Raw genomic sequence first — 26,771 nt, 5'->3', positions numbered from 1 at the left:
GCTCATTTTTTTCATCTCCAAAAAAGTTTATTAGCATGATTAAAAACACTTTTTGAATAATAACAGAAAGAATTTCTAAACATGAAAGAATATCAGTGGCTATACCTTTTATAACCAAATATTTGCAACTGAATGGACAGCTTTATTGCCAGTCTTCACTTTATTAAAAACAATCCATATTTATGGGTTCCATGTGACGTCGTGACCATTGCTTTGACTGGGAATGAGTCACTACTGTAATTAAGTATAAAAACTATCTTCCATACTTGGGAGTGTGACCTGTATACTGAGTAAAGAGTTGATAAAAATCCTCAAAGAGTTGGGTTTTGTTTTTTCAAAAAACATTCCTTTTAAATGCTACAAAGAAATAATTAGTATTTTGGCTTTTTAAATTCCTACATGATATTGAGAATGGCAGTCCCCAAATGTCCTCCCTTGACATAATCGCAAATGCAGACCCTCTTCTGGAGTGTACATTCTTGGGGTGGGCTCTGAAGATTGGGCCTCCACGTGTCTATACTGGTTTGAGAACAAAGACAGAGTAATCCAGAACGTAGTAGTCATTATACATGTCGCCTTCACACAGGTATGGTACTCCGGTGAAAGCTTCGATAACAAAAGCAGCTTTTCTGAAAACTTCCGGCAGACTATTCTCTTGTTCTTCCCAGTTCTGTCCCTTGATTTCTAAAATTTCTGATGGTTTCCCCCATATGCCACCTATGTTTTCCACATAGGGATGAAAGGGTAAAACCAGGGCGGGATGACCCTGCCTCAGTTGGCTCCTAGACACTTCTGTTATCTTTTAACAAATTTAGGGGCTGATCACAGCAGTCCAGCAAATTCAAGCAGCTGATAATATCATACTGGAACCCTGTGTTCTGCCATTCGTTTATACCAAGCACTCTGTATTTCTTCTTCTGAAGCTGCCATATCTTAGTTTCAGACAGTAGTGGCATAAACTTCTTCAAAATGAGGGCTCATGATTTTTGTGACTTCTCCATCTCCAGCACTTAAATCAAGAAGTCAGTGGGTTTTCCAGTCTGGATTAATTTTTAGCAGTCTCTGAAACTGATCTGGTGAAAACACAAACATTGAGCCTCTTCCTAGCAACCCACTGATAGATGTTCTAGACATAAACAGGCTAAAAATGGATGACACGAAAGAGTGATATAATTGGATAAATAGCCAGCCCAATTTCTCAATGCTGTTGTTTAAGAAGATCTGTGTTCTGGTGGAATTTTGATTGGAATGGCATTAAAAGTATAGATGGCATTAAAAGTATAGTATAGATTGCTCTAGGCAGTATAGACATTTTTTTTGCAATATACATTTTTTTAATTAAATTGATTTATTTATTTTCAGAAAAACAGTATTCATTATTTTTTCACCACACCCAGTGCTCCATGCAATCCGTGCCCTCTATAATACCCACTACCTGGTACCCTGACCTCCCACTCCTCAGATTGTTTTTCAGAATCCATAGTCTCTCATAATTCACCTCCCCTTCCAATTTACCCCAACTCCCTTCTCCTCTCTAACATCCCTTGTCCTCCATGATATTTGTTATGCTCCACAAATAAGTGAAACCATATGATAATTGACTCTCTCTGCTTGACTTATTTCACTCAGCATAATCTCTTCCAGTCCTGTCCATGTTGCTACAAAAGTTGGGTATTCATCCTTTCTGATGGAGGCATAATACTCCATAGTGTATATGGACCACATCTTCCTTATCCATTTGTCCGATGAAGGGCATCTTGGTTCTTTCCACAGTTTGGCGACCGTAGCCATTGCTGCTATAAACATTGGGGTACAGATGGCCCTTCTTTTCACTACATCTGTATCTTTGGGGTATATACCCAGGAGTTCAATTGCAGGGTCATAGGGAAGTTCTATTTTTAATTTCTTGAGGAATCTCCACACTGTTCTCCAAAGAGGCTGCACAAACTTGCATTCCCACCAACAATGTAAGAGGGTTCCCCTTTCTCTACATCCTCTCCAACACATATTGTTCCCTGTTTTGTTAATTTTGGCCATTCTAACTGGTATAAGGTGATATCTCAGTGTGGTTTTAATTTGAATCTCCCTGAGGGCTAGTGATGATGAACATTTTTTCATGTGTCTGATAGCCATTTGTATGTCTTGATTGGAGAAGTGTATGTTCATATCTTCTGCCCATTTTTTGATATGCTTGCCTGTTTCATGTGTGTTGAGTTTGAGGAGTTCATTATAGATCCTGGATATCAACCTTTTGTCTGTACTGTCATTTGCAAATATTTTCTCCCATTCCGTGGGTTGCCTCTTTGTTTTTTTGACTGTTTCCTTTGCTGTGCAGAAGCTTTTGATTTTGATGAAGTCCCAAAAGTTTATTTTCACTTTAGTTTCCTTTGCCTTTGGAGACATCTCTTGAAAGAAGTTGCTGTGGCTGATATCGAAGAGATTACTGCCTATGATCTCCTCTAGGATTCTTATGGATTCCTGTCTCACGTTGAGGTCTTTTATCCATTTTGAGTTTATCTTTGTGTACGGTGTAAGAGAATGGTCAAGTTTCATTCTTCTACATATAGCTGTCCAGTTTTCCCAGCACCATTTATTGAAGAGACTGTCTTTTTTCCACTGTATATTTTTTCCTGTTTTGTCGAAGATTAATTGACCATAGAGTTGAGGGTCACTATCTGGGCTCTCTACTCTGTTCCACTGGTCTATGTGTCTGTTTTTATGCCAGTACCATGCTGTCTTGGTGATCACAGCTTTGTAGTAAAGCTTGAAATCAGGTAACGTGATGCCCCCAGCTTTATTTTTGTGTTTCAACATTTCCTTAGCGATTTGGGGTCTCTTCTGATTCCATAGAAATTTTTGGATTATTTGCTCCAGCTCTTTGAAGAATACCGGTGGAATCTTTATTGGAATGGCATTAAAAGTATAGATTGCTCTAGGCAGTATAGACATTTTAACAATGTTTATTCTTCCGATCCAAGAGCAGGGAATGGTCTTCCATCTTTTTGTGTCTTCTTCAATTTCTTTCATGAGTGTTCTGTACTTACTCGAGTACAGATCCTTTACCTCTTTGGTTAGGTTTATTCCCAGGTATCTTATGGTTCGTGGTGCTATAGTAAATGGAATCGATTCTCTAATTTCCCTTTCTGTATTTTCATTGTTAGTGTATAAGAAGGCCACTGATTTCTGTACATTGACTTTGTATCCTGTCACGTTGCTGAATTGCTGTATGAGTTCTAGTAGTTTGGGGGTGGCGTCTTTTGGGTTTTCCATATAAAGAATCATGTCATCTGTGAAGAGAGAGAGTTTGACTTCTTCATTACCAATTTGGATACCTTTTATTTCTATTTGTTGTCTGATTGCTGTTGCTAGGACTTCTAATACTATGTTGAACAAGAGTGGTGAGAGTGAGCATCCTTGTCCTGTTCCTGATCTCAACAGGAAGGCTGCAAGCTTTTTCCCATTGAGGATGATATTTGCGTGGGTCTTTCATAGATAGATTTATTTATTTTCAGCATAACAGTATTCATTATTTTTGCACCACACCCAGTGCTCCATGCAATCTGTGCCCTCTCTAATACCCACCACCTGGTTCCCCCAACCTACCCCCCCCCGTCACTTCAAACCCCTCAGATTGTTTTTCAGAGTCCATAGTCTCTCATGGTTCACCTCCCCTTCCAATTTACCCCAACTCCCTTCTCCTCTCTAACTCCCCATGTCCTCCATGCTATTTGTTATACTTCACAAATAAGTGAAACCATATGATAATTGATTCTCTCGGCTTGACTTATTTCACTCAGCATAATCTCTTCCAGTCCCATCCATGTTGCTACAAAAGTTGGGTATTCATCCTTTCTGATGGAGCCATAATACTCCATAGTGTATATGGACCACATCTTCCTTATCCATTTGTCCGATGAAGGGCATCTTGGTTCTTTCCACAGTTTGGCGACAGTGGCCATTGCTGCTATAAACATTGGGGTACAGATGGCCCTTCTTTTCACTACATCTGTATCTTTGGGGTATATACCCAGGAGTGCAATGGCAGGGTCATAGGGAAGTTCTATTTTTAATTTCTTGAGGAATCTCCACACTGTTCTCCAAAGAGGCTGCACCAACTTGCATTCCCACCAACAGTGTAAGAGGGTTCCCCTTTCTTCACATCCCCCCAACACAAGCTGTTTCCTGTCTTGCTAATTTTGGCCATTCTAAGTGGTGTAAGGTGGTATCTCAATGTGTGTTTTTTTTTTTAAATTTTTTCAATTTATTTATTTTCAGAAAAACAGTATTCATTATTTTTTCACCACACCCAGTGCTCCATGCAATCTGTGCCCTCTATAATACCCACCACCTGGTACCCCAACCTCCCACCCCCCCGCCAATTCAAACCCCTCAGATTGTTTTTCAGAGTCCATAGTCTCTCGTGATTCACCTCCCCTTCCAATTTATCAATGTGGTTTTTTTTTTTTAATTTTTTATTTTTTATAAACATATATTTTTATCCCCAGGGGTACAGGTCTGTGAATCACCAGGTTTACACACTTCACAGCACTCACCAAATCACATACCCTCCCCAATGTCCATAATCCCACCCCCTTCTCCCAAACCCCCTCCCCCCAGCAACCCTCAGTTTGTTTTGTGAGATTAAGAGTCACTTATGGTTTGTCTCCCTCCCAATCCCATCTTGTTTCATTTATTCTTCTACCCACTTAAGCCTCCATGTTGCATCACCACTTCCTCATATCAGGGAGATCATATGATAGTTGTCTTTCTCTGCTTGACTTATTTTGCTAAGCATGATACGCTCTAGTTCCATCCATGTTGTTGCAAATGGCAAGATTTCATTTCTTTTGATGGCTGCATAGTATTCCATTGTGTATATATACCACATCTTCTTGATCCATTCATCTGTTGATGGACATCTAGGTTCTTTCCATAGTTTGGCTATTGTGGACATTGCTGCTATAAACATTCGGGTGCATGTGTCCCTTTGGATCACTACATTTGTATCTTTAGGGTAAATACCCAATAGTGCAATTGCTGGCTCATAGGGCAGTTCTATTTTCAACATTTTGAGGAACCTCCATGCTGTTTTCCAGAGTGGCTGCACCAGCTTGCATTCCCACCAACAGTGTAGGAGGGTTCCCCTTTCTCCGCATCCTCGCCAGCATCGGTCATTTCCTGACTTGTTGATTTTAGCCATTCTGACTGGTGTGAGGTGATATCTCATTGTGGTTTTGATTTGTATTTCCCTGATGCCGAGTGATATGGAGCACTTTTTCATGTTCGCCATCTGGATGTCTTCTTTTCAGAAATGTCTGTTCATGTCTTCTGCCCATTTCTTGATTGGATTATTTGTTCTTTGGGTGTTGAGTTTGCTAAGTTCTTTATAGATTCTGGACACTAGTCCTTTATCTGATATGTCGTTTGCAAATATCTTCTCCAATTCTGTCAGTTGTCTTTTGATTTTGTTAACTGTTTCCTTTGCTGTGCAAAAGCTTTTGATCTTGATGAAATCCCAGTAGTTCATTTTTTCCCTTGCTTCCCTTGCCTTTTGCGTTGTTCCTAGGAAGATGTTGCTGTGGCAGAGGTCGAAGAGGTTGCTGCCCGTGTTCTCCTCAAGGATTTTGATGGATTCCTTTCGTACATTGAGGTCCTTCATCCATTTTGAGTCTATTTTTGTGTGTGGTGTAAGGAAATGGTCCAATTTCATTTTTCTGCATGTGGCTGTCCAATTTTCCCAGCACCATTTATTGAAAAGGCTGTCTTTTTTCCATTGGACATTCTTTATTGCTTTGTCGAAGATTAGTTGACCATAGATTTGAGGGTCTATTTCTGGGCTCTCTATTCTGTTCCATTGATCTATGTGTCTGTTTTTGTGCCAGTACCATGCTGTCTTGATGATGACAGCTTTGTAATAGAGCTTGAAGTCCGGAATTGTGATGCCACCAACGTTGGCTTTCTTTTTCAATATCCCTTTGGCTATTCGAGGTCTTTTCTGGTTCCATATAAATTTTAGCATTATTTGTTCCATTTCTTTGAAAAAGATGGATGGTACTTTGATAGGAATTGCATTAAATGTGTAGATTGCTTTAGGTAGCATCGACATTTTCACAATATTTATTCTTCCAATCCAGGAGCATGGAACATTTTTCCATTTCTTTGTGTCTTCCTCAATTTCTTTCATGAGTACTTTATAGTTTTCTGAGTATAGATTCTGTGTCTCTTTGGTTAGGTTTTTTCCTAGGTATCTTATGGTTTTGGATGCAATTGTAAATGGGATTGACTCCTTAATATCTCTTTCTTCTGTCTTGCTGTTGGTGTAGAGAAATGCAACTGATTTCTGTGCATTGATTTTATATCCTGACACTTTACTGAATTCCTGTATAAGTTCTAGCAGTTTTGGAGTGGAGTCTTTTGGGTTTTCCACATATAGTATCATATCATCAGCGAAGAGTGATAATATGACTTCTTCTTTGCCGATTTGGATGCCTTTAATTTCCTTTTGTTGTCTGATTGCTGAGGCTAGGACCTCTAGTACGATGTTTAATAGCAGTGGTGATAATGGACATCCCTGCCGTGTTCCTGACCTTAGTGGAAAAGCTTTCAGTTTTTCTCCATTGAGAATGATATTTGCGGTGGGTTTTTCATAGATGGCTTTGATGATATTGAGGTATGTGCCCTCTATCCCTACACTTTGAAGAGTTTTGATCAGGAAGGGATGTTGTACTTTGTCAAATGCTTTTTCAGCATCTATTGAGAGTATCATATGGTTCTTGTTCTTACTTTTATTGATGTGTTGTATCACATTGACTGATTTGCGGATGTTGAACCAACCTTGCAGCCCTGGAATAAATCCCACTTGGTCGTGGTGAATAATCTTTTTAATGTACTGTTGAATCCTATTGGCTAGTATTTTGGTGAGAATTTTCTCATCTGTGTTCATCAAGGATATCGGTCTATAGCTCTCTTTTTTGGTGGGATCCTTGTCTGGTTTTGGGATCAAGGTGATGCTGGCCTCATAAAATGAGTTTGGAAGTTTTCCTTCCATTTCTATTTTTTGGAACAGTTTCAGTAGAATAGGAATTAGTTCTTCTTTAAATGTTTGGTAGAATTCCCCCGGGAAGCCGTCTGGCCCTGGGCTTTTGTTTGTTTGGAGATTTTTAATGACTGTTTCAATCTCCTTACTGGTTATGGGTCTGTTCAGGCTTTCTATTTCTTCCTGGTTCAGTTGTGGTAGTTTATATGTTTCTAGGAATGCATCCATTTCTTCCAGATTGTCAAATTTATTGCCGTAGAGTTGCTCATAGTATGTTCTTATAATAGTTTGTATTTCTTTGGTGTTAGTTGTGATCTCTCCTCTTTCATTCATGATTTTATTTATTTGGGTCCTTTCTCTTTTCTTTTTGATAAGTCGGGCCAGGGGTTTATCAATTTTTTTAATTCTTTCAAAGAACCAGCTCCTAGTTTCGTTGATTTGTTCTATTGTTTTTTTGGTTTCTATTTCATTGATTTCTGCTCTGATCTTTATGATTTCTCTTCTCCTGCTTGGCTTAGGGTTTCTTTCTTGTTCTTTCTCCAGCTCCTTTAGGTGTAGGGTTAGGTTGTGTACCTGAGACCTTTCTTGTTTCTTGAGAAAGGCTTGTAGCGCAATATATTTTCCTCTCAGGACTGCCTTTGTTGTGTCCCACAGATTTTGAACCGTTGTATTTTCATTATCATTTGTTTCCATGATTTTTTTCAATTCTTCTTTAATTTCCCGGTTGACCCATTCATTCTTTAGAAGGATACTGTTTAGTCTCCATGTATTTGGGTTCTTTCCAAACTTCCTTTTGTGGTTGAGTTCTAGCTTTAGAGCATTGTGGTCTGAAAATATGCAGGGAATGATCCCAATCTTTTGATACCGGTTGAGTCCTGATTTAGGACCGAGGATGTGATCTATTCTGGAGAATGTTCCATGTGCACTAGAGAAGAATGTGTATTCTGTTGCTTTGGGATGAAATATTCTGAATATATCTGTGATGTCCATCTGGTCCAGTGTGTCATTTAAGGCCTTTATTTCCTTGCTGATCTTTTGCTTGGGTGGTCTGTCCATTTCAGTGAGGGGAGTGTTAAAGTCCCCTACTATTATTGTATTATTGTTGATGTGTTTCTTTGATTTTGTTATTAATTGGTTTATATAGTTGGCTGCTCCCACATTGGGGGCATAGATATTTAAAATTGTTAAATCTTCTTGTTGGACAGACCCTTTGAGTATGATATAGTGTCCTTCCTCATCTCTTATTATAGTCTTTGGCTTAAAATCTAATTGATCTGATATAAGGATTGCCACTCCTGCTTTCTTCTGATGTCCATTAGCATGGTAAATTCTTTTCCACCCCCTCACTTTAAATCTGGAGGTGTCTTCGGGCTTAAAATGTGTTTCTTGGAGGCAACATATAGATGGGTTTTGTTTTTTTATCCATTCTGATACCCTGTGTCTTTTGACAGGGGCATTTAGCCCATTCACATTCAGGGTAACTATTGAGAGATATGAATTTAGTGCCATTGTATTGCCTGTAAGGTGACTGTTACTGTATATGGTCTCTGTTCCTTTCTGATCTACCACTTGTAGGCTCTCTCTTTGCTTAGAGGACCCCTTTCAATATTTCCTGTAGAGCTGGTTTGGTATTTGCAAATTCTTTCAGTTGTTGTTTGTCCTGGAAGCTTTTAATCTCTCCTTCTATTTTCAATGATAGCCTAGCTGGATATAGTATTCTTGGCTGCATGTTTTTCTCGTTTAGTGCTCTGAAAATATCATGCCAGCTCTTTCTGGCCTGCCAGGTCTCTGTGGATAAGTCAGCTGCCAATCTAATATTTTTACCATTGTATGTTACAGACTTCTTTTCCCGGGCTGCTTTCAGGATTTTCTCTTTGTCATTGAGACTTGTAAATTTTACTATTAGGTGACGGGGTGTGGGCCTATTCTTATTGATTTTGAGGGGCGTTCTCTGAACCTCCTGAATTTTGATGCTCGTTCCCTTTGCCATATTGGGGAAATTCTCCCCAATAATTCTCTCCAGTATACCTTCTGCTCCCCTCTCTCTTTCTTCTTCTTCTGGAATCCCAATTATTCTAATGTTGTTTCGTCTTATGGTGTCACTTATCTCACGAATTCTCCCCTCGTGGTCCAGTAGCTGTTTGTCCCTCTTTTGCTCAGCTTCTTTATTCTCTGTCATTTGGTCTTCTATATCACTAATTCTTTCTTCTGCCTCATTTATCCTAGCAGTGAGAGCCTCCATTTTTGATTGCACCTCATTAATAGCTTTTTTGATTTCAACTTGGTTAGATTTTAGTTCTTTTATTTCTCCAGAAAGGGCTTTCATATCTCTCGAGAGGGTTTCTCTAATATCTTCCATGCCTTTTTCAAGCCCGGCTAGAACCTTGAGAATTGTCATTCTGAACTCTAGATCTGACATATTACCGATGTCTGTATTGATTAGGTCCCTAGCCTTTGGTACTGCCTCTTGTTCTTTTTTGTGTGTTGAATTTTTACATCTTGTCATTTTGTCCAGATAAGAGTAAATGAAGGGGCAAGTAAAATACTAAAAGGGTGGCAACAACCCCAGGAAAATATGCTTTAACCAAATTAGAAGAGATCCAAAATCGTGAGTGGGGAGAAAGGGGATAAAAAGAGGTTCAAAAAGGAAGAAAGAAAAAAGAAAAAAAAAAGAAAAGAAAAGAAAAGAATTTTTAAAAAAAGAAAACACCTAAGAAAAATGTAAATATATATATATATATATATTAGATAAACTAGTAAAAAATCGTTAAAAAAGAAAAAGGTAACAGTTAAAAAAAAAATTTTACCCGAAGGCGAGAAAAAAAAAAATGAAAAAGAAAAAATTAAATTAACGGCAAGACAAAAAAAAATCACAGGAAAAAAGCCATGAGTTCCGTGCTTGGCTTTCTCCTCCTCTGGAATTCTGCTGCTCTCCTTGGTATTGAAACCGCACTCCTTGGTAGGTGAATTTGGTCTCGGCTGGATTTCTTGTTGATCTTCTGGGGGAGGGGCCTGTTGTAGTGATTCTCAAGTGTCTTTGCCCCAGGCGGAATTACACCGCCCTTACCCGGGGCCGGGGTGAGTAATCCGCTCGGGTTTGCTTTCAGGAGCTTTTGTTCCCTGAGCGCTTTCCGTAGAGTTCCAGAGGACGGGAATACAAATGGCGGCCTTCTGGTCTCCGGCCCGGAGGAGCCGAGAGCCCAGGGCCCCACTCCTCAGTGCGCCCTCAGAGAACAGCGCCCAGTCACTCCCGTCTGCCTGACCTCCGGCCGCGCTCCGAGCTCACCGAGCCTGCGACCGGTTCAAGGTAACACCGAGCTGCGAGCTTACTGTCGGCTCTGTCTCTGTAGCCGGCTTTCCCGTTCCAATACCCGCAAGCTCTGCGACACTCAGACACCCCCGATCCTTCTGTGACCCTGCGGGACCTGAGGCCACGCTGACCCCGCGTGGGCTTCGCCCCGGTTTAGCCTCTGGAGCGATGTCCCTCAGCGGAACAGACTTTTAAAAGTCCTGATTTTGTGCGCGGTTGCTCCGCCACTTGCTGGGAGCCGGCCCCTCCCCCCGGGGTCTATCTTCCCGTCGCTTTGGATTCACTTCTCCGCTGGTCCTACCTTTCAGAAAGTGGTTGTTTTTCTGTTTCCAGAATTGCTGTTCTTCTTCTCTTCGATCTGCCCTATCAATGTGGTTTTAATTTGAATCTCCCTGATGGCTAGTGATGATGATATTCTCAGATCACAATGCTTTGAAACTGGAGCTCAAACACAAGGAAAAGTTCCAAAGGAACTCAAACACCTGGAAGCTAAAGACCACCTTGCTTAGAATGCTTGGATCATGTGGGCTGCTGGGGGGAGGGGGGATGGGAGAAGGGGGTGGGGTTATGGACACTGGGGAGGGTATGTGCTATGGTGAGTGCTGTGAAGTGTGTAAACCTGGCGATTCACAGACCTGTACCCCTGGGGATAAAAATATATTATATGTTTATAAAAAATAAAAAATAAATAAAAGAATGTTTGGATCAACCAGGAGATCAAAGAAGAACTGAAACAATTTATGGAAATCAATGAAAATGAAGTGACTTCAGTCCAAAACCTATGGGATACAGCAAAGGCGGTCCTAAGGAGGAAATACATAGCCATCCACGCCTCCCTCAAAAAAAAAATGTAAAATCCAGAACACACCAGCTGTCTCTACACCTTAAAGAACCAATCAACAAATCAAACCAACTCCACACATAAGAAGGGAAATCATCAGGATTAGAGCTGAGATCAATGAAGTAGAAACCAGAGATACAGTAGAACGTATCAATGAAACTAGAAGCTGGTTTTCTGAAAGAATCAATAAGATCAATAAACCATTGGCCACAGTAATCCAAAAGAAAAGAGAGAGAGCCCAAATTAATAAAATTATGAATGAAAAGGGAGAGATCACAACTAACACCAAAGAAGTAGAAACAATCATCAAAAGTTATTATCAACAGTTATATGTCAATAAGCTAAGCAACCTAGATGAAATGGATGAATTCCTGGAAAACTATAAACTCCAAAAATTGAACCAGGAAGAAATTGACAACCTGAATAGACTGATATCTAGTAACGAGATTGAAGCAGTGATCAAAAACCTCCCAAAAAACAAGAGCCCAGGACCTGACAGATTCCCTGGGGAATTCTACCAAACTTTCTAAGAAGAAATAATACCTATTCTCCTGAAGCTGTTTCAAAAAATTGAAGCAGAAGGAAAACTTCTTGGCTCATTTTTAGTTAGCTACTCCAGCACCTGAAAGCTTAGCATTCTCCACATCATTTGAACTCCTGGCAGAGAGAAATATGTGGATTCCAAAGACAATTGGAAGATAAAGTTGATACGTTTGACTATTGATTGGATTTGTGGCAGGAGGGTTGGAGAACAGTGAAAAAAAAATAAGAAGATAAATAAAGCTGTCTAGGTTTCTTATTTAGACAACTGAGTGGGTGGTGTTTCCATTCACTGGAACATGAAACAAAGAGTAGGAGCAGAGTCACAGGGAATAGTTCCATCTGGGTCATCCAAGTGAGATGTTTAGAAGATAGTAGGATACATGAAAGGGAATTTAGAAGAAAGGTCTGGATTGTGCATAGATTTGAGAGTCATTGATTTATAAAAGGTAATTACAGACATGGATAAAATGGCCTTGGGATAATGAATATATACCATGAGAAGAAAAGATGACCTGGGATTAAGGCCCACCATGGTCTCTTCTTAAAGGTCAACTCTTGAGGTCTCTAGATAATTCCCTAATGATATATTTTTCTATGACTCTATTGAAATCCTTCTTAAACTTACTGAATAAAATAGATTGCAGATTATAACATAGAATCAAAATTTAAAGTTACTCCCATCATCCTACTCTCTTTTTGTCTCCATGTTACCCTCTCCCCATTCCCCAACCACTGCCAAGTTGGAGGACGGTGGACTTAATCAAGTCATCTCTTCTCTTACCTTTCTATGGAATCATGTTATACCAACTGAAAGACCCTGGAGCCGCACCCAAGAATCAAACAGCATGCCTCCACCGGATGCAAATTGCAAGAGGTTTATTGGTTACACAGGCGCCTGCAGACGCATCAGCCTTTGTGGACTGAGCGCGCCGGGCTAAGTTGGGGAGCAGATTATATAGGGCAGGGTTGGGGTGGCGGGAAGCGAGCTTACAGAAGCAGATGCTTGCTTACAGGAATATGATTGGTAAATTTAAATCAAGTATTGTCAGGCACTGGGTTTAAGGCAAGGACACAACGGTTTGTTCTGGTGGGCCTTGGCTCAGCACTCTGGAAAGTCCCAGGTACACTCTATTCCTCATTTGTCTTTTCTCTTGACAGACCGGGTGATCACAGACAATAGACATCCTGGTATATGTTGCCATCTGGCTATGGGGACAATCAAGCCTTCAGCAAGGGGAGAGAGGGTGCTGTGGGGACATCAGGTTTCTTAAACAAGTCTTTAGCAAGGGGAGAGGGGTCTTTCACAACCTCCTTTCCTTTTGGGCTTCTCCAAACAGCAAGGGAACAGCCAAAATTTAGAGCTCAACTCTTTGAGTTTTTCCTTATTTGAAAACAGGGATAATGGATAAAGAAGATCTGGCCCATATATACTATGGAGTACTATGCCTCCATCAGAAAGGATGAATTCCCAACTTTTGTATCAACATGCATGGGACTGGAAGAGATTAAGCTGACTGAACTAAGTCAAGCAGACAGAGTTAATTATCATATGGTTTTGCTTATTTGTGGAGCTAAGGAATAACATAGAGAACATGGGGAGATGGAAAGGAGAAGGGAGTTGAGGGAAATTGGGGGGAGATGAACCACGAGAGACTGTGGACTCTGAGGAACTAACTGAGGGTTTTGGAGGAGAAAGGGTGGGATGCTGGGTGAGCCTGGTGGTGGGTATTGTGGAGGGCACATATTGCATGGAGCACTGGGTGTGGTGCATAAACAGTGAATTCTGGAATACTGAAAAGAAACTTAAAAAATAAATAAAAATTTTTTTAAATGTAAAAAAATAAAGAAAGGAAACAGGATAGCAATAGAATTTACTTATAGTATCCTGCATTAAATGAGAAAATGCAGATAAATTAAAGCACCCATGACAGAACTTGGAACACTGTAGATAGTATATGTGAACACTCTTGCAAACTCCATCTGTCCTCATAATTGCAGTATTGAAATAATATGTTTGTACATTTATATCAACTTTATAAAGGATTATTTCTTTTTGTTCACAGATTATCTCTCCTCAACAGCAAAGGGTACTATCTCTAAAACAAACCTGACTAGGCCTTTACAAGGAAGTGGCATCATGTCTCTGTGTAAAATTGCAGAATAATTTCTTAAAACTAAAATTTTCTTTTTACATTTTCTATTGTCAAACTGAATCAAGAAGAAAGCTAAATTCCCAAGTAGCCAGAAATATGGGGGTCACTGCATATGACTCATCCTAAAAAACTGAGATTAAAACAGTCTGATAAAGATGGGGATTTCCTGATTTTCCAGCTTTATTTATGTTGTCACATCCCTTTGTTTTATATAAAATGCTCTTTCAAAATAAAGAATTGTCAAGAAGCCTGACTAGACTCTGATCTCTCTCCCATCTCTTGTCCCTCCCATTTTGGGAGGCAGAACAGATTCCACAGTTCTATGGAACAAATACAGATTTTGGAATCAAGCAGTAATGGGCTCAAATAGGAGCTTTGCTACTAACTGGATATGCAACATTGGATTAGTTACTTAACTCTCTGAGCCTTAATTTTTCTATTTTTTGTATGCAATGAGAACTTCACTGGAGTTCTGGTATGGATTAAATTAAGTAATATGAATAAAGTCCCATGGGTGCTTCAAATTATCCATGTTATCTCATTTGGTGTGTAATGTGCTCAATGAATGACAGACATGATGAAGTTTGTTATGGAGCTTAGGCCAGTCAGGAGAATGGAGTGAACCCAGAAAATATTCCCTGAGAGGAAAAAATAAAGGAAAAGAACAGACAGGGTGGGAATACAATGTTGTGACTTTTTATTCACTTCTTAGAGAAATTGGAAGGAACCATGAATATACGAGGTTCACTTGAGGAGCTGTCCTGGATGCAGAAAATGCCAAGAAGTGCTAATCAGGTCAAAGAAGGGAGTTAAAATGTCAATAGAACTCCTCTTTTCATTCAAGCAAAACTTCCTAAGGGGGGAAAAAATCCCATTTAGAGATAGGGTTGCAAGTTTCAGGGAGGAGGAATAGATACTATTATACCAGAGAATTCCAGAATTGACTCAGGGTGGAAGGAGTATATAGAGATAATACCTGGTTTTGTTTGTTGGTTTGTAGGTTTGGTTTGTTTTCTGCCCCCAAATCATTTCTATATCTTTGAGTGACAGATTACTATTTTACTTTAGGAAAATTTCCTTTCCCAGTGAAGTTGACATTCTTTCCAAGATTGTCCAATTTGATTCTCTTCCCTTGGACTTTGCTTCTTCCATGGAGATTTAAAATTTAAAAATAGAGTGAATTCTTCTTAAGCAGGAGTTCCTTGCAGGGTCCCTACATTCACCCTACCTACACTTGTTCCTGGTTCCCAGATCCTGTTTGCTAAACTGGATTCTACAGGTTTCCCTTAAGTTCTGTGAGTCATCTAATATCCTCAAATAAATCCATTTTCTAATATCCTTCAAATAAATCTCTTATTAAGTCAGAGAAACTCAGTTTCTCAGCCATGGCACTGAATCAAATCACAGTTTATGAGAAAAGAGGCCTCTAAAACTAAGGGGATGAGGGAAGTTGATACTGTGATAGTACTCCTTGGGAAAACTGATTTTTAGTTTCATTTTTGTCCTTCAGCATTTTCTATATTGCAGGGTGTTGGAAATCTACAAACTAGATTTTCTAAGTTTCTTTGTCAGATAGTTTCCAGTTTGGTTCTTCCAAAGGAAGTTCTGAGAGAAATACTAAATTCAAGAGGAAGGAGGAGAAAACACATCTTTCCATATTTTCTGCCTTAAGATCTATCAATGGCCACAAACAATAAGCTCCAGAAGTCTCGACAGTGAGTCCAGTAGCATCAGTGTGAACATGGGCTGCCAAGATCTTGAACCTTTAGTAAGAGTACAGATTCTCAGCTTCCAGGAAGGTAATAACCACTACTGTTTCAACAGTAGCAGTAACCACAGAGGGGAGTCAGCAGTAGAGCTCTTGTGAGCTTTGGGTATCATCACTGGGTCCCCTTTGGCATTTTTTGATTTTATTCCCTCTATTTTATATGCCTAGGGCAATTTTGCCTTTCTGGCTGCACATTGACCAATAACAGAGTGATCTCATATTAAACTTTTGGCAGAAAAGTTAACACATGTTTATAATTGGTAAGGTACAGTGCTGTCAGGCAGACCTGTGTTTAAACCTGGCTCCGCCATCTATTAGCAGTGTTATCTTGGACACTTTTTAACTATGCCTCAGCTTCCTTATCTGTAAAATGGAGATGTAAAATGGATAACCATAGGGACATTATGCAGATTAAATGATATAATGTTGCTTATACAATGATATAATGTATGTAAAGTAACTTGTACTTCTTTTTTATTTAAAGATTTTATTTATTTGAGAGAGAGAAAAAAAACACAAGAGCAGGCTGAGGGTCAGAGGGAGAAACAGACTCCCACCAAGCAAGGAGCCCAAGGCAGGCTTGCTCTGAGAACCCTGGGATCATGACCTGAGCTGCAGGCAGATGTTTAACCATCTGAGCCACCCAGGTGCCCCATAAAGTACCTTGTATTTAATAGGCACTCAACATACTTAAGTTTCCTATGTATCCCTCTCCCAGCCCTTGTTTGAGCATGGTTTGAGTGCACAGGCATAGACACATTCCAGAGATTTTTGCTTCAAACTTATCTCAGGAACTAGGATACAGTAGAAATGGATTATAGAGGAAGTCATATATGGAGAGGAAATTAAGTAGTTGCTGACAGGGAGTGTTCAGTGGGATTCCGAGAAAAGATGCTTCTCAGAAGAGAATTATAAAGCAGAAAAATTTTTAAATCTCATTTCATCACAACATAATTCAAATTGTAAATATAGACTTGTACTCAGAAAAAGGATGTTCCTATATTAGCATTGGAATTAGATATTCATCTGGAAAAGGAAAATTGGCTATTGTAAATATTTTCATAATATCATTTGGAAAGCTGAATCAATTACTTTTGACATATCCACAAAAATTTCACATTCCTATTATTTGAAGAGTCAGGTAGATGTTAACAGGAAAATATGTCTTTTCATAAGGGCCCTTTTAATCCTTTGGAGTCCTAGATCCCTAGAGTGAAGTATTTGAGTTAAGTCCAAAAGAGATGAACAAGTGACTGAAAGATCATGACAGGGCCTTCATGAGAAAAGATTAATAATTAAAGATGGCTAGAGTAGAAGTATAGGACACTAGTATTTAATAATGCTTTAAAGACTCTCTCCTTCAACCCTCTTATTTGTTAGGTGAAAAAATCTAAGCTCAGAGAAGGAAGGATCTACTCCTATTTTCACATAAATTTGGCAGCAGAATTCCACCAGCATTTTTCAAAGATCTGGACCAAACAATCTTAAAATTTGTATGGAATCTGAAGAGACCTCAAATTGCTAAGGAAATGATGAAAAAGAAAAACAAAACTGGGGGTATCACATTGCCTGATTTCAAGCTTTAGTACAAAGCTGTGATCAAGACAGCATGGAACTGGCACAAAAACAGACACAGAGACCAGTGGAACAGAGTAGAGAGCCAAGATATGGACCCTCAACTATATTGTCAAATAATCTTCAACAAAGCAGGAAAATATATACAGTGGATAAAAGACTATCTCTTCAATTAATGGTGCTGGGACAATTGGACAGCTATGTATAGAAGAATGAAACTCGACCATTCTCTTATACCATACACAAAGATAAACTCGAAATGTGAGTCAAGAATTCAACAGAATCCTAGAGGAGAACATAGGCAGTAACCTCTTCAGCATTGGCCACAGCAGCTTCTTTCAAGATATGTCTCCAAAGACAAAGGAAACAAAAGTGAAAATGAATTTTTGGGACTTCATTAAGATCAAAACCTTCTACACAGCAAAGGAAGTAATCAACAAAACAAAGAGGCAATCCACAGAATGGGAGAAGATATTCACAAATGACAGTGTAAAGGGTTGATAATCAAGATCTATAAAGAACTCCTCAAACTCAACACACACTAAACAGATAATCATGTCAACAAATGGGCAGAAGATATGAACAGACACTTCTTCATTCTTCAATGAAGACATCCAAATGGCTAACAGACAAATGAAAAAATGTTCATCATCACTAGCCATTAGGGAGATTCAAATCAAAACCACATTGAGATACCACCTTACACCACTTAGAATGGCCAAAATTAACAAAACAGTAAACAAGTAAAAAGTGTTGGAGAGGATGTGGAGAAAGGGGAACCCTCTTACACTGTTGGTGGGAATGCAAGTTGGTGCAGCCACCTTGGAAAAGAGTGTGGAGATTCTTCAAGAAATTAAAAATAGAGCTTCCCTATGACCCTGCAATTGAACTCCTGGGTATTTACCGCAAAGATACAGATGTAGTGAAAAGAAGGGCCATCTGTACCCCAATGTTTATAGCAGCAATGGCCACAGTCACCAAACTATGGCAAGAACCAAGATGCCCTTCAATGGACAAGTGGATAAGGAAGATGTGGTCCATATATACTATGGAGAACTATGCCTCCATTAGAAAGGATGAATACCCAACTTTTGTATCAGCATGGATGGGACTGAAAGAGATTGTGCTGAGTGAAATAATTCAAGCAGACAGAGTCAATTGTCTTAAGGTTTCTCTTATTTGTGGAGCATAAGGAATAACATGGAAAATATGGGGAGATGGATAAGAGAGGGAGTTGGGTAAACTGAGGGGGAGATGAACCATGAGAGACTGTGGACTCTGAAAAACAGTCTGAGGGTTTTGTGGGGGGTGGTTGGGAGCCTGGTGGTGGGTATTATGGAGGGCACGTATTGCATGGAGCACTGGGTGTGGTGCATAAATAATGAATTCTGGAACACTGAAAATAAATTTAAAATAATAAATAAAAATTTAAAAAAAGATTTGGCAGCAGAAATATAACCAGTTTCCTTATATCAGGGAGGGAGGCCCCCAAAAGTTGCTATCTATTGCTTGTCTTCTGGGATGGCCTTGGCAAGAGCACTTAGCCTCTAAGAGTGGGGAGGTAAAGAATAAAGCTAGATCATTGGTGGGCCTGTGCCATTGGCTGGTGTGGTCACCCCTACATAAAAATATGCCACTCTTTGAACCCAACCACTGATGCTTCAATCTGGTATAAATAAACAGGCACTTATTTTCACATACATCTTCCAACATATTTTCATCATAATATTCACAACTTACATAATTAAAATGATCAAAAAGTCCCAATTTTGAAGAATGCACATGAAATAAAGTGATTGCTTCCTTCTCTCTTAGCAAGAGGGACAGACCTAAAAAGCACATTTCCTGCTATTCAGTCCATTGTTCTTTCCAGTTTCTCCAAAACATCTATTGATAGTACTGAAAACTGCTGAAACACAGATAATTCTTGAATAACATGGGTTAAAACTACCTGGGTCCATTTTTTATGAATTTTTAAAAAATAAATATACTTTCTTTTCTTCATAATTTTCTTAATAACATTTTTTTCTAGCTTACTTTATTGTATATTATACATATAACATAAAATATGTATTAATGAGCTGTTTATGTCATTGGTAGGCTGCCTTTCAACAGTAGGCTAGTGGTAGTCCATTTTGGGGAAAGTCAAAAGTAATGCATGGATTTTTGACTACACAGAGAATTGGTGCTCGTAATCCCCATATTGTCCAAGGATCAACTCTATTGTGCTATTTCTGAGTCTGATAAGCAGACACTGCTTTTCCTTAAAAAGAGAGTTGTAATAAGTGGTCTAAATTTCCAGCATATACAGCAGAAGATTTAAAGTAAATATTTTACTGCTATAATAATGATTATTAAGGATTATTACAGAACCACTACTTCTGGGGAGCTTAAAGAATAAACTTGACAATTTAAGGGATAAAAAGATAGCCAGAAAATAATTTGGCTCTCACTGGTCTTTGAATGCAATGACAAGTGATGCTGAAAAGTCACTTTACAGGACTTAGGCCAAGAAGAATGAAAGAGAAAATACAGAACCAGCAGTTTACTTTAAAAAAAAAATCAGAATTTTTGAGGGGTCACTCTTATTAATTTTAGCCACCAGACTTTTAAAACTAATAGCTTTATAGAAACATAATTAACATACATATAATTCACCCCCCAAAAGTGTAAGAATCAGTGGTTTATGATATATTCATAATTATGGGACTATCACTACACTTAATTTTAGAACATTTTCATGAATGCAAATGAAACTCTATACCAATTAGCAGTCACCTCCCATTCCTTCCCTCATCCCATCCCAGAACATGGAAACCACCAATCTACTTTTTGTCCGTATGGAGTTGCCTATACTAGAACTTTAATATAGGTGGATTTACACAAAAGATCACTCATAGGTGCCTGGGGGGCTCAGTTGATTACCTTTGGTTTTGGTCATAATCCTGGAGTCCTGGGATTGAGTACTTCATCAGGCTCCTTGTTTGGCAGGGAACCAGTTTCTCTGTCTGCCTGCCACTTCCCCTGCCTGTGCCATCTGCCATACTCTCTCTCTTTCTCTCTCTCTGTGTGTGTGTGTGTGTGTGTGTCAAAGAAAGAAAGAAAGAAAATCAAGAAAGGATGCTGTATTTTGTCAAATTCTTTCTCTGCATCAATTGAAAGGATCATGTGGTTCTGATCTTTTCTTTTATTGATATGCTCTATCATATTAATTGATTTCTGAATGTTGAACCACCATTGCATCCTGGGAATAAATCCCACCTGTTATTGGTGAATAATCCCTTTAATTTACTGTTGGATCCTATGGGCTAGAATCTTGTTGAGTATTTTGGCATCCATATTCAATAGGGATATTGGACTGTACTTCTCCTTTTTGATGGTGTCTTTGCCTGGTTTGGGGATCAGGGTAATGCTGGCCTCATAGAACAAGTTTGGAAGTTTTCCTTCTATTTCCTTCTATTTCCGCTTCAGTAGAATAAGTAGAATAAGTATTATTCTACTGAATCATGTCCTGGACTCTTGTTTTTTGGGAGGTTTTTAATTACTGCTTCAATTTTGTTACTGGTTATTGGTCTGTTCGGATTGTCTGTTTCTTCCTGCCTCAGTCTTGGCAGTTTCCAGGAATGCACCCTTTTCTTCTAGATTGTCTAATTTTGTGGCATATTGTTGCTGGTAATAATTTCTAATAATTGGTTCTATTTCCTTGGTGCTAGTTGTGATCTCTCCCCTTTCATTCATGATTTTATTAATTTGGGTCCTTTTCCTTTTCTTCTGAATAAAGTCTGGCCAGCAGTATATGGATCCTGTTAATTCTTCCAAAGAACCAGGTTCTAGTTTCATTGATTGATTCTACTATTTTTCTTGTTTCTGTTTCATTGATTTCTGCTCTAATATTTATTATACAGCATCTGTTACTGACTAAAACTCTTCAAATTACAGGGATAAAACCACCCATGAAGAGCCCACAGCGAATATTATTCTCAATGAGGAAAAACTGAGAGCTTCTCCCTTAAGGACAGGAACACGACAAGGATGCCCACTTTCAGCAAAGTACTAAAAGTCCTAGCCTCAGCAATCAGACAACAAAAAGAAATAAAAAGCATTCAAATTGGTAAAGAGGAAGTCAAACTCTCTCTCTTCAAAGATGACATTATACTTTACGTGGAAAACCCAAAAGACTCTACCCCCAAATAACTAGAACTCATAAAGCAATTCAGCACTGTGGGAGGATACAAAATAAATACACAGAAATGAGATGTATTTCTATACACTAACAATGTAGCTGGAGAAAGAGAAATTAAGGAAATAATTCCACTTACAACAGCTCTGAAAACCACAGAGAAATAAATACCTAGAAATAAATCAAACCGAACAGGTAATGGATCTATACTCTAGAAATTACAGAACACTTATGAAAGAAATGGAGAAAGACACAAAAAGAAGGAAAAACATTCCATGCTCATGGATGGGAATAATAAACATTGTTAAAATGTCTATCCTGCCTAGAGCAATCTACACTTTCAATGTAATCCTTATCAAAATACCATTGATATTTTTCACAGAGCTGGAACAACCAATCCTAAAGTTTGTATGGAACCAGAACCAATAATCCTAAAGTTTGTATGGAACCAGAAAAGACACCAAACTGCCAGAGGAATGTTGAAAAAAAAACCTCCAGTGCTGTGGGCATCACAATGCCTGACTTGAAGCTATATTACAAAGCCATGATCATCAAGACAGCATGGTACTGGCAGAAAAACAGACACATAGACCAATGGAACAGAGTAGAGAGCCCAGCTATGGACCCTCAAATCTATCATCAAATAATCTTTTACAAAGCAGGAAAGAATATCCAATGGAAAAAAGATAGTCTTTTCAATAAATGGTGCTGGGAAAAGTGGCCAGCTACATACAGAAGAATGAAACAACCATTCACTTACACCATACACAAAGATAAACTTTAAAGTTAAGATAAGCTCAAAATGGATGAAAGACTTCAATGTGACACAGGAATCCATCAAAATCCTAGAGGACAGCATAGGCAATAACCTCTTTGACTTTGGCCCCAGCAACTTCTTTCAAGACACGTCTCCAAAGACAAGGGAAACAAAAGCAAAAATGAACTTTTGGGATGTCGTCAAGATAAAAAGCGTCTTCACAGCACAGGAACAGTCAACAAAACTAAGAGGCAACCCACAGAATGGGAGAAGATAGTCCCAAATGGCATTACAGATAAAGGACTGGTACCCAAGATCTATAAAGAAATTCTCAAACTCAACACCCAAAAAAAAAAAGTAAGTCAAAAAGGTACAGAAGACATGAACAGACACTTCTCCAAAGAAGACATACAAATGGCCAATAGACACATGAAAAAATGTCCAACATCACTAGCCATCAGGGAAATTGAAATCAAAACCACAATGGGATACCACCATATACCATATATAGAATGGAAAAAATTAGCAAGGCAGGAAACAATGAGTGTTGGTGAGGATGTGGAGAAAGGGGAACCTTCTTATACTCCTGGTAGGAATGCACCTGGTACATACTTTGGAAAACAGTATGGAGGTTCCTCAAAAAGTTAAAAATAGAGCTACCCTATGACCCAGAAATTGCACTACAGGGTATTTGCCCCAAAAATACAGATATAATGAAAAGAAGGGGCATATGTATCCCAATGTTTATAGCAGCAATGTCCACAACAGCCAAACTGTGGAAGGAGCTGAGATGTCCTTCAACAGATGAATGGTAAGAAGATGTGGTACAGGGATGCCTGGGTGGCTCAGTTGGTTAAGCAGCTGCCTTTGGCTCAGGTCATGATCCCAGCATTCTGGGATCAAGTCCCACATCGGGCTCCTTGCTCGGCAGGGAGCCTGCTTCTCCCTCTGCCCCTGCCTGCCATTCTCTGCCTGTGCTCGCTCTCTCTCCCTCTCTCTCTCTGACAAATAAATAAAATCTTAAAAAAAAAAAAAGATGTGGTACGTATGTGCAGTGGAATATTACTCAGCCATCAGAAAGGATGAATACCCATCATTTGCATTAAAATGATGGAATTGGAGGGGATTATATTAAGTAAAATAAGTCAAGCAGAGAAAGTTAATTATCATATGGTTCAACTTATATGTGGAACATAAGGAAATAGGATGGAGGACCATAGAGGAAGGGAGGAAAAACTGAACAAGGGGAAATCAAAGAGGGAGATAAACCATAAAGACTATGGAATCTGAGAAACAATCTGAGGGTTTTAGAGGGGAGGGGAGTGGGAGGATGGGGTAGCCAGGTGACGTGTATTAAGGAGGATGTGTGTTGTGACAAGCACTGGGTGTAATATGCAATTATTGAATCATTGATCACTACTTAAAAAACTAATGATGTACTATATGGTGACTAACTGAACAGGAATAAAAAGAGTGTTTTATGGTTTGATTCTCTGTTTTGTTTCTTGAATTCCACATATGAGTGAAATCATATGGTCTAATTTCACATAGCGTTAATACTCTCTAGCTCCATCCACATCATCCAAAGGGAAAGATTTCATTCTTCTTATGGCTGAGTAATATTCCATTATGTGTGTGTATGCACACACATGTGTGTGAATGTGTGTGTGTGTGTGTGTGTGTGTGTGTGTATCACATCTTCTTTACACATTTACCAGTCAATGGACATTTAGGCTCTTTCCATAATTTAGCTGCTGTTGATAATGCTGCTATAAACACTAAAGTGCATGTATCTCTTTGAATCAGTATTTTTGTATCCTTTGGGTACATTCCTGGTTTTGTAATTGCTGGACCCTTGGGTAGTTCTATTTTTAACCTTTTGAGGAACTGCCATTGTTTTTCAGAGTGGTTGCACCAGTTTGCTTTCCCACCAACACTGTAAGAGAGTTCCTCTTTCTCCGCATCCTCGAAAACAACTCTTTCCAGTATTACTAACTTTAGCAATTTTGAGTGGTGTGAGGTAATATCAGTGTGGTTTTTTTAATCTTTTAAAAAAATTTTTTATAAACATATAATGTATTATTAGCCCCATGGGTATAGGTCTGTGAATTGCCAGGTTTACACACTTCACAGAACTCTCCATAGCACATACCCTCCCCAATGTCCATAATCCCACCACCATCTCCCTTCCCCTCTCCCCACAGCAACCCTCAGTTTGTTTTGTGAGATTAAGGTTTGGTTTTGCATGTGGTTTTGATTTTTATTTCCCTGGTGTTGAGTGATACTGAGCATTTTTTTAAAAAATGTGTCTGTTAGGCATTTGTATGTCTTCTTTAGAGAAATGTCTATTCATGTTAGTAGTGATTTCTTCCCTGTGATTCATGATTTTATTAATTTGGGTCCTTTCTCTTTACTTTTGTTAAGTCTGGGCAGAGGTTTATCAATCTAATTAATTCTTCCAAAGAACCAGCTTCTAGTTTCATTGATCTATTCTACTGTTTTTACTTGTTTCTATTTCATTGATCTCTGCTCTCATATTTATTATTTCTCTTCTTCTGCTTGGTTTAGGCTTTATTAGCCCTTCTTTCTCCAGCTCCTTGGGGTATAAGGTTAGCTTGTGCATTTGGAATTTTTCTTATATTTTGAGAGAGGCTTGGATGGCTATGGACTTCCCCCTTAGCAGTATCCCTTTGGCTATCCCATAGGTTTTGGACCAATGTGTTTTCATTTTCATTGGCTTCCATGAATTGTTTAAGTTCTAGTTTCCACATTCATTCTTTAGCAGGATGCTCTTTAATTTCCAAGTGTTTGAATTCCTTCCAAATTTTGTCTTGTGATTGAGTTCCAGTTTCACAGCTTTGTGGTCTGATGCCATGCAGGAAATAATCTCAGTCTTCTGGTAGTGATTGAGACCTGATTTGTAACCCAGTATGTGTTCTATTCTGGAGAAAGTCCCATACACACTTGAGAAGAATGAGTATTCTGTTGCTTTACAGTGGAATGTTCTGTGTATATCTTTGAGGTCTGTCTGATTCAATGTGTCATTTAAAGGTCTTGTTTCTCTGCTTAGATGATCCTCTGCTTAGATGATCTGTCCATTGCTGAGAGTGGAGACCTGAGGTCTCCTACTGTCTACTGTTAATGTGTTATTATAAATATGAATTTTTTACTTTGGTTAACAGTTGGCTTGTGTAGTTTGTTGCTCCGACATTGGGGGCATAGAGATTTACAATTGCTCTTGTTGGCTAGGCCTTTTAGGTATGATATGTCCTTCTACATCTCTCACTGCAGCCTTTTGTTTAAAATCTATTTTTGTCTGATATGAGAATTGCTACCCCAGCTTTCTTTTGAGGTCTGTTGTCATAATAAACAGTTCTCCATCCACTCATTTTCAATCTGGAGGTGACTTCAGGTTCAAAATGAGTCTCTTGGAGACAACAGATGGATGGGTCATGTGTTTTTATCCAATCTAAAAATTTAAAACCCTCTGTTGTTTCATCAGAACATTTATGCCATTCCCTGGTGATGGTAACTTGAAAGATATGAATTTAATGCCATCATTTATTGCCTGTAATGTTCCTGTTTTTATAGATTGTTTCTGTAATTTTCTGGGTCTATGTTATCATTGGGGTCTTTCTTCTTTTATAGAACCCCTCCTTAATATTTCTTTCAGGGCTGGCTTGGTGGTCACATATTCTTTCTGTTTCTGCTGGTCCTGGAACCTCTTTGTCTCTCCATCCATTCTGAATGACAGCCATGATGGATAAAGTATTCTTGGCTACATTTTTTTCTCAGTTAGTACCCTGTATATGTCTTGCCAGCCCTTTCTGGCTTGCCAGGTTTCTGTGGACAGGTCTGACATTATTCTGATGTTCCTCCCTCCATAGGTAAGAAATCCCTTTCCCCTAGCTGCTCTCAAGATAGCTTCCTTGGTTCTAAGATTTGCAAGTTTTACTATGACATGCCATGGTGTTGGTCTATTTTTCTTGATCTTGGAAGGGGTCCTCTCTGCCTCTTGGACATAAATGCTTGTTTCCTTTACCATATTAGGGAAGTTCTGAGCTATGATTTGCTCAGATACCCTTCAGGAATCCCAATTATTCTGACATTGGAACATTTCATGGCATCACTGATCTAAGTCTGATCTCATGGGCTTCTATCTGTTTATCCTTATCCTGCTTGGTTCTCTTCCCTTTTATCAGCTTAGCTTCCAGATAACTAACTCATTCTTCTGGCTTATTTACCCTAGCTGTTAGAATATCCTGTTTAGGTGGCATCTCATAGTTAGCATTTTTAAGTTTGGCCTGATTGGCTCTCATTTCTGCCCTTAGAAATTCTATATTATCACCAATGGCTTTCTCAAGTTTAGCTATTGACATCATATCCCAAAGTCTATCTCTGACATCTTGCTCATATCCATATCCATTAAGTCTGTGGCAGAGACCACTGTCTCTGGTTCTTTTCTTTTTTGGGTGCTCCTCCTCATCGTCATTCTGAGGGATGATTGAGGGAATGCAGAATCCAAAATATCAGCTATGACCCAAGCAAGATGCACCCTAGGAAAATCTGGAGTGTTAGCAGCCACCACCAAAAACACAAAGTCAAAAT

At 39.0% G+C, this 26,771-nt stretch overlaps 1 pseudogene; it reads right to left on the bottom strand.

Moving 5' to 3' along the window:
- Positions 1-514: 514 nt before the first annotated feature.
- The window catches only part of LOC101682801, a 53,625-nt pseudogene continuing 27,368 nt past the window's right edge, over positions 515-26,771 (bottom strand).

This window comes from Mustela putorius, unplaced genomic scaffold (assembly GCF_011764305.1).
Source record: "Mustela putorius furo isolate JIRA1106 unplaced genomic scaffold, ASM1176430v1.1 tig00003944_pilon_pilon_pilon, whole genome shotgun sequence".
Classification (NCBI taxonomy): domain Eukaryota; kingdom Metazoa; phylum Chordata; class Mammalia; order Carnivora; family Mustelidae; genus Mustela; species Mustela putorius.
The sequence above is the reverse complement of the archived record's forward strand: the minus strand, read 5'-3'. Positions and strand labels throughout refer to the sequence as shown.